Source organism: Bos indicus x Bos taurus, chromosome 2 (genome assembly GCF_003369695.1).
Source record: "Bos indicus x Bos taurus breed Angus x Brahman F1 hybrid chromosome 2, Bos_hybrid_MaternalHap_v2.0, whole genome shotgun sequence".
In the NCBI taxonomy this organism is placed as follows: domain Eukaryota; kingdom Metazoa; phylum Chordata; class Mammalia; order Artiodactyla; family Bovidae; genus Bos; species Bos indicus x Bos taurus.
In genome coordinates this window covers 101,512,920-101,528,942 of record NC_040077.1, presented here as the reverse complement: position 1 = coordinate 101,528,942, position 16,023 = coordinate 101,512,920, and the positions used below count along the sequence as shown (strand labels likewise).

At 35.7% G+C, this 16,023-nt stretch overlaps 1 protein-coding gene across 1 annotated transcript in view; it reads right to left on the bottom strand.

Annotated features, from left to right (window-relative positions):
- SPAG16 (sperm associated antigen 16) overlaps nt 1-16,023 on the bottom strand; it is a 1,067,206-nt gene that overhangs the window by 786,795 nt on the left and 264,388 nt on the right. The window lies entirely within an intron of this gene.

Genomic DNA, 16,023 nt, shown 5'->3' with positions numbered 1-16,023 from the left:
ATAAGACTGAAAGCCAGAGGCAGGAGGCTTAAATCCAAAACTTGAGAACTCCAGAAATCTCCTGACTCCAGGGAACTAATCAACATGAGATCATCCAAAAGCCTCCAAACCTGAAACCAAGCTCCACCCAAGAGCCAACAAGTTTCAGAGCAAGACATACCAAGCTAATTCTCCAACAACACAGTAACATAACATGAGTGTTAAAACACAGGCAGCCAAAAGTCACACCAAACCCATAGATACCTCAAAACTCATTACTGGACACTTCATTGCACTCCAGAGGGAGGAGATCCAGCTCCTCCCTCCAGAACACCAACACAAGCTTCCGTAACCAGGAAACCTTGACAAGCCACTTGTCCAACCACACGCATAGGGAGGAACCTCCACAATAAAGAGGAACCATAAACTACAAGCATACAGAAAGGCCACCCCAAAAACAGCAATCTAAACAAGACGAAAAGGCAGAGAAATATTCAGCAGGTAAAGGAACATAATAAAAGCCCACCAAACCAAACAAAAGAGAAGGAGATAGGGAGTCTACCTGAAAAAGAATTCAGAATAATGATAGTAAAAATGATCCAAAATCTTGAACACAAAACGGAGTTACAGATAAATAGTCTGAAGACAAGGATTGAGAAGATGCAAGAAATGTTTAACAAGGACCTAGAAGAAATAAACAAGAGTCAATCAATAATGAATAATGCAATAACAGAGATCAAAAACACTCTGGAGGGAATCAACAGTAGAATAACTGAGGCAGAAGATAGGACAAGTGAGGTGGAAGATAGAATGGTGGAAACAAATGAAGCAGAGAGGAAAAAAGAAAAAAGAATTAAAAGAAATGAGGACAACCTCAGGGACGTCTGGGACAATGTCAAACACCTGAACATCCGAATCATAGGAGTTCCAGAAGAAGAAGACAAAAAGAAAGACCATGAGAAAATACTTGAGGAGGTAATAGTTGAAAACTTCCCTGAAATGGGGAAGGAAATAGGCACCCAAGTCCAAGAAACCCAGAGAGTCCCAAACAGGCCAAGGTAAAACACTCCAAGACACATATTAATCAAATTAATGAAGATCAAACACAAAGAACAAATATTAAAAGCAGCAAAGGAAAAACAACAAATAACACACAAGGGGATTCCCATAAGGATAATAGCTGGTCTTTCAATAGAAACTCTTCAGGCAAGAAGGGAATGGCAGGACGTACTTAAAGTGATGAAAGAGAAAAACCTACAACCCAGATTACCGTACCCAGCAAAGATCTCATTCAAATATGAAGGAGAAATCAAAAGCTTGCAGACAAGCAAAAGCTGAAAGAATTCAGCACCACCAAACCAACTCTTCAACAAATGCTAAAGGATCTTCTCTAGACAGGAAACACAGCAAAGATGTATAAACCTGAACCCAAAACAAGAAAGTAAATGGCAATGAGATCATTCTTATCAATAATTACCTTAAATGTAAATGGGTTGAATGCCCCAACCAAAAGACAAAGACTGGCTGAATGGATACAAAAGCAAGACCCCTATATATGCTGTCTACAAGGACCCACCTCAAAACAAAGAACACATACAGACTGAAAGTGAAGGGCTGGAAAAAAGACATTTCATGCAAATGGAGACCAAAAGAAAGGAGGAGTAGCAATACTCATATCAGATAAACTAGACTTTGAAATAAAGGCCATCAAAAGAGACAAAAAAGGACACTACATAATGATCAAAGGATCAATCCAAGAAGATATAACAATCATAAATATATATGCACCAAACATAGGAGCACCACAATATGCAAGGCAAATGCTAACAAGTATGAAAGGGGAAATTAACAATAACACAATAATAGTGGGAGACTTTAATACCCCACTCACACCTATGGACAGATCAACTAAATAGAAAATTAGCAAGGAAACACAAACTTGAAATGATACAATGGGACAGTAGACCTAATTGATATCTATACGACATTTCACCCCAAAACAATAAATTTCACTTTTTTCTCAAGTGCACACAGAACATTCTTCAGGATCACATCCTGGGCCATAAATCTGGCCTTGGTAAATTCAAAAAAATTGAAATCATTCCAAGCATCTTTTCTGATCACAATGCGGTAAGACTAGATGTCAACTGCAGGAAAAAAACTATTAAAAATACAAGCATATGGAGGCTAAACAACACGTTTCTGAATAACCAAAAAATCACAGAATAAATCAAAAAGAAATAAAAATAAGCATAGAAACGAATGGAAATGAAAACACAACAACCCAAAACCTATGGGACACTGTAAAAGCAGTGCTAAGGGGAAGGTTCATAGCAATACAAGCTTACCTCAAGAAACAAGAGAAAAATCAAATAAATAACGTAATTCTACACCTAAAGCAACTTGAAAAAGAAGAAACGAAGGACCCCAGAATTAGTATAAGAATAGAAGTCATAAAAATTAGGGCAGAAATAAAAAGAAACAGGAGACCATAGCAAAAACCAACAAAGCTAACAGCTGGTTCTTTGAGAGGATAAATAAAATAGACAAACCATTAGCCAGACTCATAAAGAAAAAAAGGGAGAAGAATAAAATCAACAAAATTAGATATTAAAATGGAGAGATCACAACAGACAACACAGAAATACAAAGGATCATAAGAAACTACTATCAGTAGCTATATGCCAATAAAAAGAACAACTTGGAAGAGACTGACAAATTCTTAGAAAAGTATAACTTTCCAAAACCGAACCAGGAAGAAATAGAAAATCTTAACAGACCCATCACAAGCATGGAAATCAAAACTGTAATCAGAAATCTTCCAACAACCAAAAGCCCAGGACCAGATGGCTTCACAGCTGAATTCTACCAAAAATTTAGAGAAGAGCTAACACCTATCCTACTCAAACTCTTCCAGAAAATTGCAGAAGAATGTAAACTTCCAAACTCATTCTATGAAGCCACCATCACATTAATACCAAAACCAGACAAAGATGCCACAAAAAAAAGAAAACTTCAAGCCAATATCACTGATGAACATAGATGCAAAATTCCTTAACAAAATTCTAGCAGACAGAATCCAAGAACATATTAAAAAGATCATACATCATGATCAAGTGGGCTTTATCCCAGGGATTCTTCAACATTCACAAATCAATCAATGTGATATACCACATTAACAAATTGAAAGATAAAAACCATATGGTTATCTCAATAGATGCAGAGAAAGACTTTGACAAAATTCAACATCCACTTATGATAAAAACCCTCCAGAAAGCAGTCATAGAAGGAACATACCTCAACCCAATAAAAGCCATATATGATAAACCCACAGAAAACATTATCTTCAATGGTGAAAAACTGAAAGCATTTCCCCTAAAGTCAGGAACAAGACAAGGGTGCCCACTCTCACCACAACTATTCAACATGGTTTGGAAGTTTTAGCCATAGCAATCAGAGAAGAAAAAGAAATAAAAGGAATCCAGATTGGAAAAGAAGAAGTAAAACTCTCACTGTTTGTAGATGACATGACCCTCTACATAAAAAACCCTAAAGACTCCATCAGAAAATTGCAGGACCTAATCAATGAATATAGCAAAGTTGCAGGATATAAAATTAACACACAGAAATCCCTTGCATTCCTATACACTAACAATGAGAGAACAGAAAGATAAATTAAGGAAACAATTCCATTTACCATTGCAACAAAAATAATAAAATACTTAGGAATAAATTTACCTAACGAAACAAAAGACCTATATGTATGCTGCTACTGCTGCTAAGTCGCTTTAGTTGTGTCTGACTCTGTGCAACCCCATAGACGGAAGCCCACCAGGCTCCCCCGTCCCTGGGACTGTCCAGGCAAGAACACTGGAGTGGGTTGCCATTTCCTTCTCCAATGCATGAAAGTGAAAAGTGAAAGGGAAGTCACTCAGTCATGTCCGACTCTTAGCGACCCCATGGACTGCAGCTTACCAGGCTCCTCCGCCTATGGGATTTTCCAGGCAAGAGTACTGGAGTGGGGTGCCATTGCCTTCTCTGACCTATATGTATAGAAAACTATAAAACACTGATGAAGAAATCAAAGATGACACAAATAGATGGAGAAATCTACCATGTTCAAGGATCAGAAGAATCAATATAGTGAAAATGAGTATACCACCCAAAGCAATCTATAGAGTCAATGCAATCCCTATCAATCTACCAATGGTATTTTTCAGAGAACTAGAACAAATAATTTCACAATTTTATTGAAATACAAAATAACCTTGAATAACCAAAGCAATCTTGAGAAAGAAGAATGGAACTGGAGGAATCAACCTGCCTGACTTCAGACTATACTACAAAGCTACAGTCATCAAGACAGTATGATACTGGCACAAAGACAGAAAAATATATCAATGGAACAAAATAGAAAGCCCTGAGATAAATCCACGCACCTATGGACACCTTATCTTTGACAAAGGAGGCAAAAATATACAATCTATTTAACAAGTGGTGCTGGGAAAACTTGTCAACCACTTGTAAAAGAATGAAACTAGAACACTTTCTAACACCACACACAAAAATAAACTCAAAAGTGGATTAAAGATCTAAATGTAAGACCAGAAACTATAAAACTCCTAGAGGAAAACATAGGCAAAACACTATCCGACATAAATCACAGCAGGATCCTCTATGATCTACCTCCCAAAGTAATGGAAATAAAAGCAAAAATAAACAAATGGGACCTAATTAAACTTAAAAGCTTTCGCACAATGAAGGAAACTATAAGCAAGGTGAAAAGACAGTCTTCAGAATGGGAGAAAATAATAGCAAATGAAGCAACTGACAAAGAATTAATCTCAAAAATATACAAACAGCTCCTGCAGCTCAATTCCAGAAAAATAAGCAACCCAAACAAAAAATGAGTCAAAGAACTAAACAGACATTTTTTCCAAAGAAGACATACAGATGGCTAACAAACACATGAAAAGATGATCAACATCACTTATTATCAGAGAAATGCAAATCAAAGCCACAATGAGGTACCATCGCACTTAGGTCAGAATGGCTGCTATCAAAATGTCTACAAACAATAAATGCTGGAGAGGGTGTGGAGAAAAGGGAACCCTCTTACACTGTTGGTAGGAATACAAACTAGTACAGCCACTATGGAGAACAGTGTGGAGATTCTTTTAAAAACTGGAAAGAGAACTGGCATCCCACTGCTGGGCATACACACTGAGGAAACCAGAACTGAAAGAGACATGTGTACTCCAATGTTCATCACAACACTTTTACAATAGCCAGGACATGGAAGAAACCTAGATGTCCATCGGCAGATGAATGGATAAGAAAGCTGTGGTACATATACACAATGGAATATTACTCAGCTATTAAAAAGAATGGATCTGAATCAGTTCTAATGAGGTGGATGAAACTGGAGCCTTTTATACAGAGTGAAGTAAGTCAGAAATAAAAACACCAGTATATTAACATATATATATGGAATTTAGAAAGATGGTAACGATGACCCTATATGCGAGAAAACAAAAGAGATACAGACATAAAGAACAGACTTTTGGACTCCGTGGAAGAAGGTGAGGGTGGGATGATATGAGAAAATAGCACGGAATCATGTATATTATCATATGTGAAATAGATCGCCAGTCCAGTGTCAATGCATGAGACAGGGTGCTCAGGGCTGGTGCACTGGGATGACCCTGAGGGATGGGATGGGGAAGGAGGTGGGAAGGGGGTTCAGGATGGGGAACACATGTACCCCCATGGCTGATTCATGTCAATGTATGGCAAAACCACAATATTTTAAAGTAATTAGCCTGCAATTAAGTAAATTTAAAAACAACAACAACAACAAAAATAAATGTAGATCTAATGATTCAAGGATCCAAATACATTCTTCACTCCTGATAACAATATTGGTATTCTCCCTGGTGGGTTTTTGTTACCTGGCAAATAATGAGAATTACATATGTAATATGTATCAGCTGTCTATAATAACTGTGCCCATAGTACTTATTAAACAAATGTTTATAGAGTAAGTGGTCTATCATCTTAATCTTGGGGAATTCAAACATTCTGACACTCTCAGATTACATTATCAGCAAAATGGTTCTAATAATACCAATATCAAAAGATTATTTTAAAATTAATATAACTGTATGAACGTACTTAGCATATTCCTCAGCAATGAGAAGTTCAAAGGAAACACTGATTCCCTTCACTACCCTTTACTCCACCAGTGGGTAAGATGTAACAGAACTCAGGGCAGATTTTCCATATATAAACTACAGATAAGAGACATTAATATTTCACATGTAAATAAACACCAGTTGCTTCAAACTCTCAATATAATTTTGCTGTAGGTATTTAAAATATAACCAAATTGGCCAAAGTTACAGTTTATGCAAATAGTTTTGAGATAAATAAACAAATGTCACTGTATCTGTATAAAGCATTGCACCTTTTATTATTACTCTCATTGGTATTATATCATCATTATCATTTCTTTGATTTCAAAGTTCCACCCATACAAAACATTAATTGTGGAGAACATTCTAAAAGCAGTATTTAAAAAGGGTAGCTTTCTGTGAACCAAAATAGGGAAGCTTGCTTTTAAATTTAAAAAAAAAAAGAAAAAAATTAAAAAGAGAAAGAAACAAAAAAGAAATTTCTGGTTTCAATTTTTTAAGGTTAAATGTTTAAAAAAAAAGAAACAAAGATCTCTCTACATTTCCAATGTTTCCTCATTTACATCCTTGCATATATTTTAAGATATCACTATCTAATATAATAATAGGATATGTATGAATTTTGTAAAATTGTATTTCTTGTGGGAATTCTATTATTAGTTTATACCGCAAATCTCCTAAAATCTGGGATAGTTAATAGTGTAGCTATCTGTGAAGAAAATAAAATGAAGGTATAATTCACAGTATTCCTAACTAAATACTCCATTTAAGCCAAATAAAGCCATAAAAATGACTGAAATCTTTTATACTATATCTAACATAGCTTGTTGCTGTTTAGTTGCTAAGTCCTATCTAACTGTTTTGCAACCCCATAGACTGTAGCCTGCCAGGCTCCTCTGTCCATGGGATTTCCCAGACAAGAATACTGGAGTGGGTTGCCATTTCCTACTCCAGGAGATCTTTTCGACCCAGGAATCTCCTATGTCTCCTGCATTGCAGGCAGATTCTTTACCACTGAGCCACTGGGGAAAACCATCTAACATAGTTTGCCAAGATATTTAAATATTTTTTATTCAATATGATAGCAACTAGATTTATTTTTCAAGAAGTATAGCATTTGTACAGATTCCTGCATATAAAGACATGCTATTAATATATAATTATTGATCTTCATTTTAATCAATGTCCTTGAATATTTTGTTTCAACCAAAAATAATACTGAACAGTAAAATATTCAAGAATGTCATCATTAAAAAAGGAGAAAATGAGGACAATTCAGTCAAAAAAGTTTGAAATAAAAGTGTCAAGAGTATTTAAGTAAAATTGGCCATCGTTACAACACTGAGACAATAACAGAGAAGTTACTGGAAGTTATATGGAAGTCAGTAGATTCCCATTAAGTCCTGGGGTGACCTAAAAAACTAAGCAAATAGAGGATGCGGCATTCAGAATAAATTTAAAAGGCCACATATAGAAAAACAGAGAGGGACATATTAAAACTACACCCAGAGAAGAAAACAAAAGTCTACAAAATAAAAATGGCAACAATGGCAGAAAAGAATTGGGATGTACCACATTTATGAATTGATTCATTGGAAAAGACCCTGATGCTGGGAGGGATTGGGGGCAAGAGGAGAAGGGGATGACAGAGGATGAGATGGCCGGATGGCATTACCCACTCGATGGACATGAGTTTGGGTAAACTCTGGGAGTTGATGATGGACAGGGAGGCCTGGCGTGCTGCAATTCATGGGGTCACAAAGAGTTGGACATGACTGAGCAACTGAACTGAACTGAACATTTATGAATGTAGAGTAAAAGAGGTTACTATTTCTTTAGAATTAATTTAGTGAACAGTAAGGGAAAAGGGGACTTCCCAGGTGGCGCTACTGGTAAAGAAAGCTGCCTGCCAATGCAGCAGACGTAAGAGATGCACATTTGATCCCTGGGTCAGGAAAATCCCCTGGAGGAGGGCACTGGCAAATTATTCTAGTATTCTTGCCTGGAGAACCCCATGGACAGAGAAGCCTGGCTGGCTACAGTCTATAGTATGGCAAAGAGTTGGACATGACTGAAGACTTAGCATGCAACATGCAAGGAAAAGGGTTAAAATGGTCAATATAAATCATTGTTTCAGTCATTTAGAACAAATGTAGAGAATCCAGCTAATATCTGCAAAAAGGTTCCTGAGAGTCTTCTAAACCTCTGGAGGTTTTCTGGCTTTTATTTTCAAAGTGACAAATTCACTGGACAAATTCAGGCTCTTATTTGAGTTTTACTGTAAAGTCAAGTCTCTTAGATAAATGAATAACCAGTTTTATTATAACCTCTGCAAAATGATGCAAATATATAATTTTTAAGAGGGTTTTTCTCTTAAAAATTTGTCTTTATATATTGGTAGATTTTGTTTTCTATTTGAAAGTACAATAACATGAAACTCATGTCCTTGCTCCCCTCCTATCTCTCTCCAGTCTTGCTCTCTCTCTCTCTCTCTCTCTCTCTCTCTCTCTCACACACACACACAGAAAACAAAATTAGCAAGCACTGATGGGCATGAATTTGGATCTGTAGTCTCATGGTCTCAAGGATCCATTGAGATAACTTCTCACTGAAAAAAAAAATCCTTCACACTATAAAGGATCATAGTTAAATTTGGTACCTTAGAAAAAAATAAAAATGAATTGAGATCCGGAAAGTAAAAAATTGACGTATGAAAGGTGCTTATTAGAAGGGAAATTAAATAACTTCCTGAAATCAGAGGCAGTTGCACCTGACAAATTATCAACTTTTTCCAGAGGAAAATGTAAGTATTCTCTGCAATCTGTGGGCAAAAAAAAAATGAATACCTCTTGGTAAGAATATCAACTGCATCTTAGATAGATTTTACAATGCATATATTTGTAGATCACATAGTAAACAGAACAGACAACTCAAGGTGGAAAGAGGAATGGGTTTCAAATCATTATACTCGGGAGTTTGTCAAAGCCCTGTCTTTATTTTCTAAGTCCATTTTAATAATTTGTTTGGTGTAAAATGACACTAATATTGTCTACTTGCACTCTGTCATTAAAAAGTAAATTATGCATGAGAAAATTTTGATATATTCTCACTAGCATAGATGCTGTAAGTAAATAGACTTAATCTTTCTAAATTTCACAGATGCAAAACATCTATCAATATTAATCTAGAAAGTTAATTCATATACCTAATGTATTACTTAAGCACTAAGGAATATACATAGCTCAAGTCTTATTTTTATAGAAAAGTTCAATAAAAGAAGTAAACAAATATTCAACTAGAATATGTGTGTATAATTATTTTAACTTTTAAATAATCAAATATGCCCTTTTAAAAGCCTGTAAAATAAAATATAACCATAGAAGAACTATAATTTTTTTGGTTGCTCCCTATTTTCTATTAAATCAAATTGAAATTGTTTGACCATACTTCAAGGTATTTTACCATCTCTCTTCCCTTTATCTAACCAAAATATACCTTCTTACTGATGAGTCAGACACACACACTACAAACGGTGACTAATTTTTACTCTTTTATATAATTCAGTCATTTTCTTCCCCGAGATTAGCCTGCCCTTCCCTACCAACACCTTCTCCCACCATTATTTTCATCTGATGATTCCCATAATACTCTGGGGATTAATTCATTCATCAGTGTCTCTGTCCCAATGAAGGTAAGATAATTTAACTAACGGACAGATGAAGCTTTATATCTCTTTGAGGGTATGAGTGGCAGCAGAATTAGGGAAGTACCCAGTGGTAAACATGGACTGAGTGACAGAGAAATCAACTGAAATTGTCAAGCCAAAAAAGAGAAAGATGTAGATAACAAAATCTTTAGTTGAATATGAGACTAGAGATTATGAACTTCAGTGAGTCCAGCTGTAAATTAATAGCCAAGTTCAGGTGGACATTCAGTAACTGGACCAAGTACGGAGACCTACATAGATATTCTTAGCTGCATTATTTGTAATTAATAAAAATTTGGAAATACTATCCAATGTTCAATCATTCATTATCAGAAAATGGCATTTAAAATGTAACACAATATCAATAAAAATTAACAAAATATCTATAATCAAGAGATTTAACAGTATCAACTTCTGGCCAAAAATGTGAAGCAGATAGACTTCTGTTACATTGTTTGTGGGATTATAAAAGCAGAATATTAATAGCTACTACTGAACATGTGTTACTCCTATTATCTAGCAAATTTCACAAAAAAAGTCACATACATGAATGTTCACAGCAGTTTTATTCATAATAATAACTAAAAAGAACATGAATGCCTTTGATAGAATTGTGATATATTTATATGATGGAATGCTACTCAACATGAAAAATAATTATCTGGATTCATATAAAAACATGGATAAATCTCAGAAATACTATGTTAAGTGAAAGAAATCAATACCACAAGTACACTATTCAATTACATTCATTTAACATTTGGCAAAACTAACCTATGTTAGAAGGAAATGGCAATCCACTCCAGTACTATTGCCTGGAAAATCCCATGGACAGAGGAGCCTGGTAGGCTACAGTCTATGGGGTCGCAAAGAGTCAGACACGACTGAGCGACTTCACTTTCACTTTTCACTTTCAACCTACGTTTATTGAAATCTGGATAGGATTAATTCTAACCTTGATGGTTTTGAATCACTTAGGAAAAAGGAAGTGATAAAAGAAGCTTCAGGGAATTCATAAATGAAAATCTGGGAAATCCTCAAGATTCTGTAGCCTTCCTCAGGGAAGAACAAACTAGAATAGAATACCTCAAAACCAAACTGCAATCAGTGTGTGTGTGTGTGTGTGTGTGTGTGTATGCATGTGTACGTAGGGCTTGTAATAATCTTATGCATCAGCTTGACTGGGTCAACTGATATTTGGTTAGACATTATACTTGGTTTCTTCATGAGGTTAACATTTTTTTAAAAAAAGAGGTTAACATTTAAATTGTTAGACTGAGTAAAGCAGATTGCCCACTTCAACATGCAAGAGCTTCATTCAATCTATTAAATGCCTGAATAGAACAAAAGGCTTTTAGCTCTCTCTGCCTATCTTTGGGAGAAGGCAATGGCACCCCACTCCAGTACTCTTGCCTGGAAAATCCCATGGAAGGAGGAGCCTGGAAGGCTGCAGGCCATGGGGTCGCTAAGAGTCCGACACGACTGAGTGACTTCACTTTCACTTTCCACTTTCATGCATTGGAGAAGGAAATGGCAACCTCCTCCAGGCAAGAACACTTACACTCCAGTGTTCTTGCCTGGAGAATCCCAGGGACGGGGCAGCCTGGTGGGCTGCCGTCTCTGGGGTTGCACCGAGTCAGACACGACTGAAGTGACTTAGCAGCAGCAGCAGCAGCCTATCTTTGAGCTCCCTTGTGAGCCTTATTCTGCCATCAGCCTTAGATTCACACTGAAACTTCTGCTATAGGCTCACCTGCTTCTCAGACCTTCAGACTCAGACTGGACTTACAGCATTGTCTCTCCTGCATCTCTAGCTTGCTGACTGCAAATCTTGTTTTCTTATAAATAAAATATATACATACATCTACAATGGGTTCCAACTCTTTAGAGAACCACAGCTATAACATACAACTCTTGGGATGGAGAGCTGGGTAAGAGGAAACTGGCTAATAAACTATGAAGATTATCCACTTATCCTAATGTTTTATGTAAGATCAAATCAAAGAAAATTAAAGGAATAGTATAAAAGAGAAAGAAAATTTAAGCATAAACTGTTAGCCAATAATTCATTTCAGTGAGCCAAGGCACAGTTTGGAATTATAAGTTATCTGCAGATGATACTTAACAGAGCAGACAAGAAATATACAATTCTTATTCAGCCCTTCAGAAATATTTTCTTAACAACTGTTCCTCCTTTTCTTCACTCTGTAATAATCAGGCTGTTTATTTTTTACTTTACTAAAAGTAAACTGAGCTTTATAGTTTTTAACTGAGTCTTTAAATTCTGAAATAGATATTTTACTTGTGACCATTTCTTCCTAAAGAACAAATAAATGGATCATAAGTACTTGAGAATATAACAGAATGACACTGAAGAGATATAACCTTTCCTAACACACATTTGCTCAATATAGATAACATGAAGATAATACTTTCTAAAGGTCAACTTTTTGACTCAAATAATTAATATTCAAAGACAAAAAATAACTAGGTTGTCTACAGAGTTTGTTTTCCCTCCTAGTTTACATAGCATGACGATACACACCAAAATTTAGCTATGTTTCAATTTTAGGACCCATTACCAAAACATGTTAGCATCCATAAAACAAAAAGAGAGAGAGAGGTAAAGTTTGTGAAACTCTAATTTTCTTAGTTAATTTGAAATCCTGATTGACTTTGGTCGAACTTTTTCCTTTGAACAAAAATTACAATATATAACATAAAATAAGCAATTCATTAGAGTAGTTCAGCTCATTCTTAAAACCCTTCATTTAAGTCTCAAAAGTCAATTGGGTTCACAATTTTTAATCATTTGGAATTCTTCTCAGCAATGTTGAATATTCTGAATTTTATACTCCGGTGAACCTGGCATCTGAGAGTCTTGTCTGTGACCATTACCATATTGCTTGACAAACTATTGATAAAAATTAATTTGTTTATCTCAAAAGGCATTTAAAAACCACTCAGTGTGTACATAAAATACTGTTATTAATACTAGTACTTGAAAACTATTCGATAAATATCATTTGTATAAAATATAATAATATCTCTGTTTATCAAATAAAATGGCAATATTTGTGAAAACTTCAGAGAAACAAAGTTCATGGACATCAGTTACCACATATAATTGGCCAAAAGTAACAGTGAAGTTAGATATCATCACCAACTCAATGGACATGAATTTGAGCAAACTCTGGGAGATAATGAAGGACAGGGAGGCCTGGTGTGCTGCAGTTCATGGAGTCACAAAGAGTCGGACACGACAAGATTGAACACAATAACAGTGAAGTAAATTAACTTTAAAAACGAAATTCTAATAGATAAAATTTTTACTTAAAATGCCAACATACAGTAAATTTCTAAAATTTAGACACAAAACTGTGTAATGTGATTTTAGCACATGATTCAGTGTACCTTGTATAACTGTGTAAAAAAGTTCTCAAAAATATTCTGATGTTTGTAGAACTATGGCTAGCAAGAACAAGGACTTTGGTAAATTAAGGATGTAGAGAAAGTCATAAAAATATATTGTGAAACTATATTCTATGTATGTTATAAGAAGGCTATAAGGCTCCATGAAGACAGAGATCTGGAATGCATATCTAAAACGGTATCCCAAGTGACCAGTAAAGTGCCATGATCAATAATGTATGCAATAATTATGTGTTATCTTAACAAATGAATAAACTTATGAATGAATGAATCTCTTTCAATACAAATAAGAATTTAGGTACCAAAATCTACAGTGAGTAAAGTTCTACTGAATTGCTGTCATTAGACAGCAATTTACTGAGGCAGATTCTCATATCAGTTTTATTTCAGTTTTTCCTCATTTTAAAAAGTCAAAATTTTGTCCCCTTAAAAAGTAATATCTTATATTTCTATTCTGGCCATTTTATTTTCACAAGTCTCAGCGAAATGCCTTTGTAACCTCCAGCCCTTTCATAACTAGGAGGATTGGCTGGCCACTGTTTAGCTGACAAGGCATTTTCTCTGCAAAAAAAATTATTAAGAGGGGTGTCAAATAATCAGAAGTTTGCTTCATGACTATGGAAGCAGACTGATGGAAGTGTATTTAATTTCAAAGGCCTGATAACATTAACTAGGATATCAAGTTGCATTGCTTCCAAATTGGTGCATACCTATTTCAGAGCTCACTCAGTGCCTTTGACTTCCATAGATCTCCTTTCCCTTACCTTCCAATACCAAACAACCCACAAGGACACAGGTACCACTTAGAATCCTTAATGAGATTAACGTAATCACACCACTATATATAAACTAAATAGCTAATAAGAACCTACTGTATACAGTAGGAAACTCTTCTCAATATTAAGTAATGACCTATATGGGGAAAGAATCTAAGAATGAGTGGATATATATATACGCTGTGCTGTTTAATCTCTAAGTCTCTGCAACCCCATGGACTATAGCTCATCAGGCTCCTCTGCCCAAGGGATTCTTGAGGAAAGAATAATGGAGTGGGTTGCCATATCCTTCTCCAGGGGATAAATGTATATGTATAACTAAATCATTTTGATGTACAGCAGAAACTGACATACATTTTAAATTAAATATATTCCAATGATGGCTCAGACAGTAAAGAATCCACCTGCAATGTTCGAGACTTGGGTTCAATCCCTAGGTCAGGAAGATCCCCTGGAGAAGGAAATGGCAACTCACTCCAGTATTCTTGCCTGGAAAATCCCATGGGCAGAGGAGCCTGATAGGCTACAGTCTATCAAGTAGGTGATGCCATGGCATTGCAAAGAGTTGGACATGACTGAGCGACTATCACTTCACTAAGGAATAATTAAATGAGCATCCAAAATTACTAAAATTTTGTACTTCAGTTGTTTTAATGTGAAACTTTTTTTAATCATATTCTATCATATTCTTAAATGTCAGTCCTAAAAACACCATCTGAAATTCAGATCAGAGAGAGGCCTCAGATTTAAAGGATTTCGATCTCCCATTTACAGTTTTTATACTAAAAAATGTGTATGTTCTGAAGCAGCAGAAGTGCTAACTGAAGTAAACATGACAACCAACTCAAGGCTACATAAAATCTACATAGAAACCTAAAATGCTATTACATAAAATTTCATCCTTAAGGGCCCATAAAAAACCAAAATTTTAAAATAAGTTAGATTTCCCAAGAGAGACAAGAATACAAAGTTATTCAGGGTTCAAATCAGCCTGAACAGTCTCTGTAGCATTATCCAAAGCTTATAGGCACCTTATGCTCTAAAGCAAGGAGATATTATTCCCCATAGAGAAATGAGCCAGGGCTTTTTTCGTATTAAATTGAAATGTATTTTCTATTTATCTGATCAGTTTAATCTTTGAATCTGCTATCAGTTCAGTTCAGTTGCTCAGTTGTGTCCAACTCTCTCTGACAGCATGGACTGCAGCACTCCAGGCTTCCCTGTCCATCACCAACTCCCAGAGCTTCTGATGCCACAAACTATCTCATCCTCTGTCGTCCCCTTCTCTTCCTGCCTTCAATCTTTCCCAGGATCAGGGTTTTTTTTTTTTTTTTTTTTTCTTTCCCCAATGAGTCAGTTCTTCCCATCATGTGGCCAAAGTATTGGAGCTTCAGCTTCAGCATCATTCCTTCCAATGAATATTCAGTACTGATTTCCTTTGGAATTGATTGGTTTGATCTTCTTGCAGTCCAAGGGACTCTCAAGAATCTTCTCCAAAACCACAGTTCAGAAGCATCAATTCCTCAGTGCTCAGCTTTCTTTATGGTCCAACTCTCACATCCATACATGACAATTGGAAAAACCATAGGTTTGACTAGATGGACCTTCATTGGCAAAGTAATATCTCTGGCTTTTTATTAAGCTGTCTAGATTTCTCATGGCTTTTCTTCCAAGGAGCAAGCATCTTTTAATTTTATGGCTTCAGTCACCATCCACAGTGATTATGGAGCCCAAGAAAATAAAGTCAGTCACTGTTTCCATTGTTTCCCCATCTATTTACCATGAAGTGATGGGACCATATGCCATGATCTTTGCTTTTTGAACACTGAGTTTTAAGCCAGGTTTTTCACTCTCCTTTTTCACTTTCATCAAGAGACTCTTCAGTTCCTCTTTGCTTTCTGCAATAAGGGTTGTGTCATCTGTATATCTGAGGTTA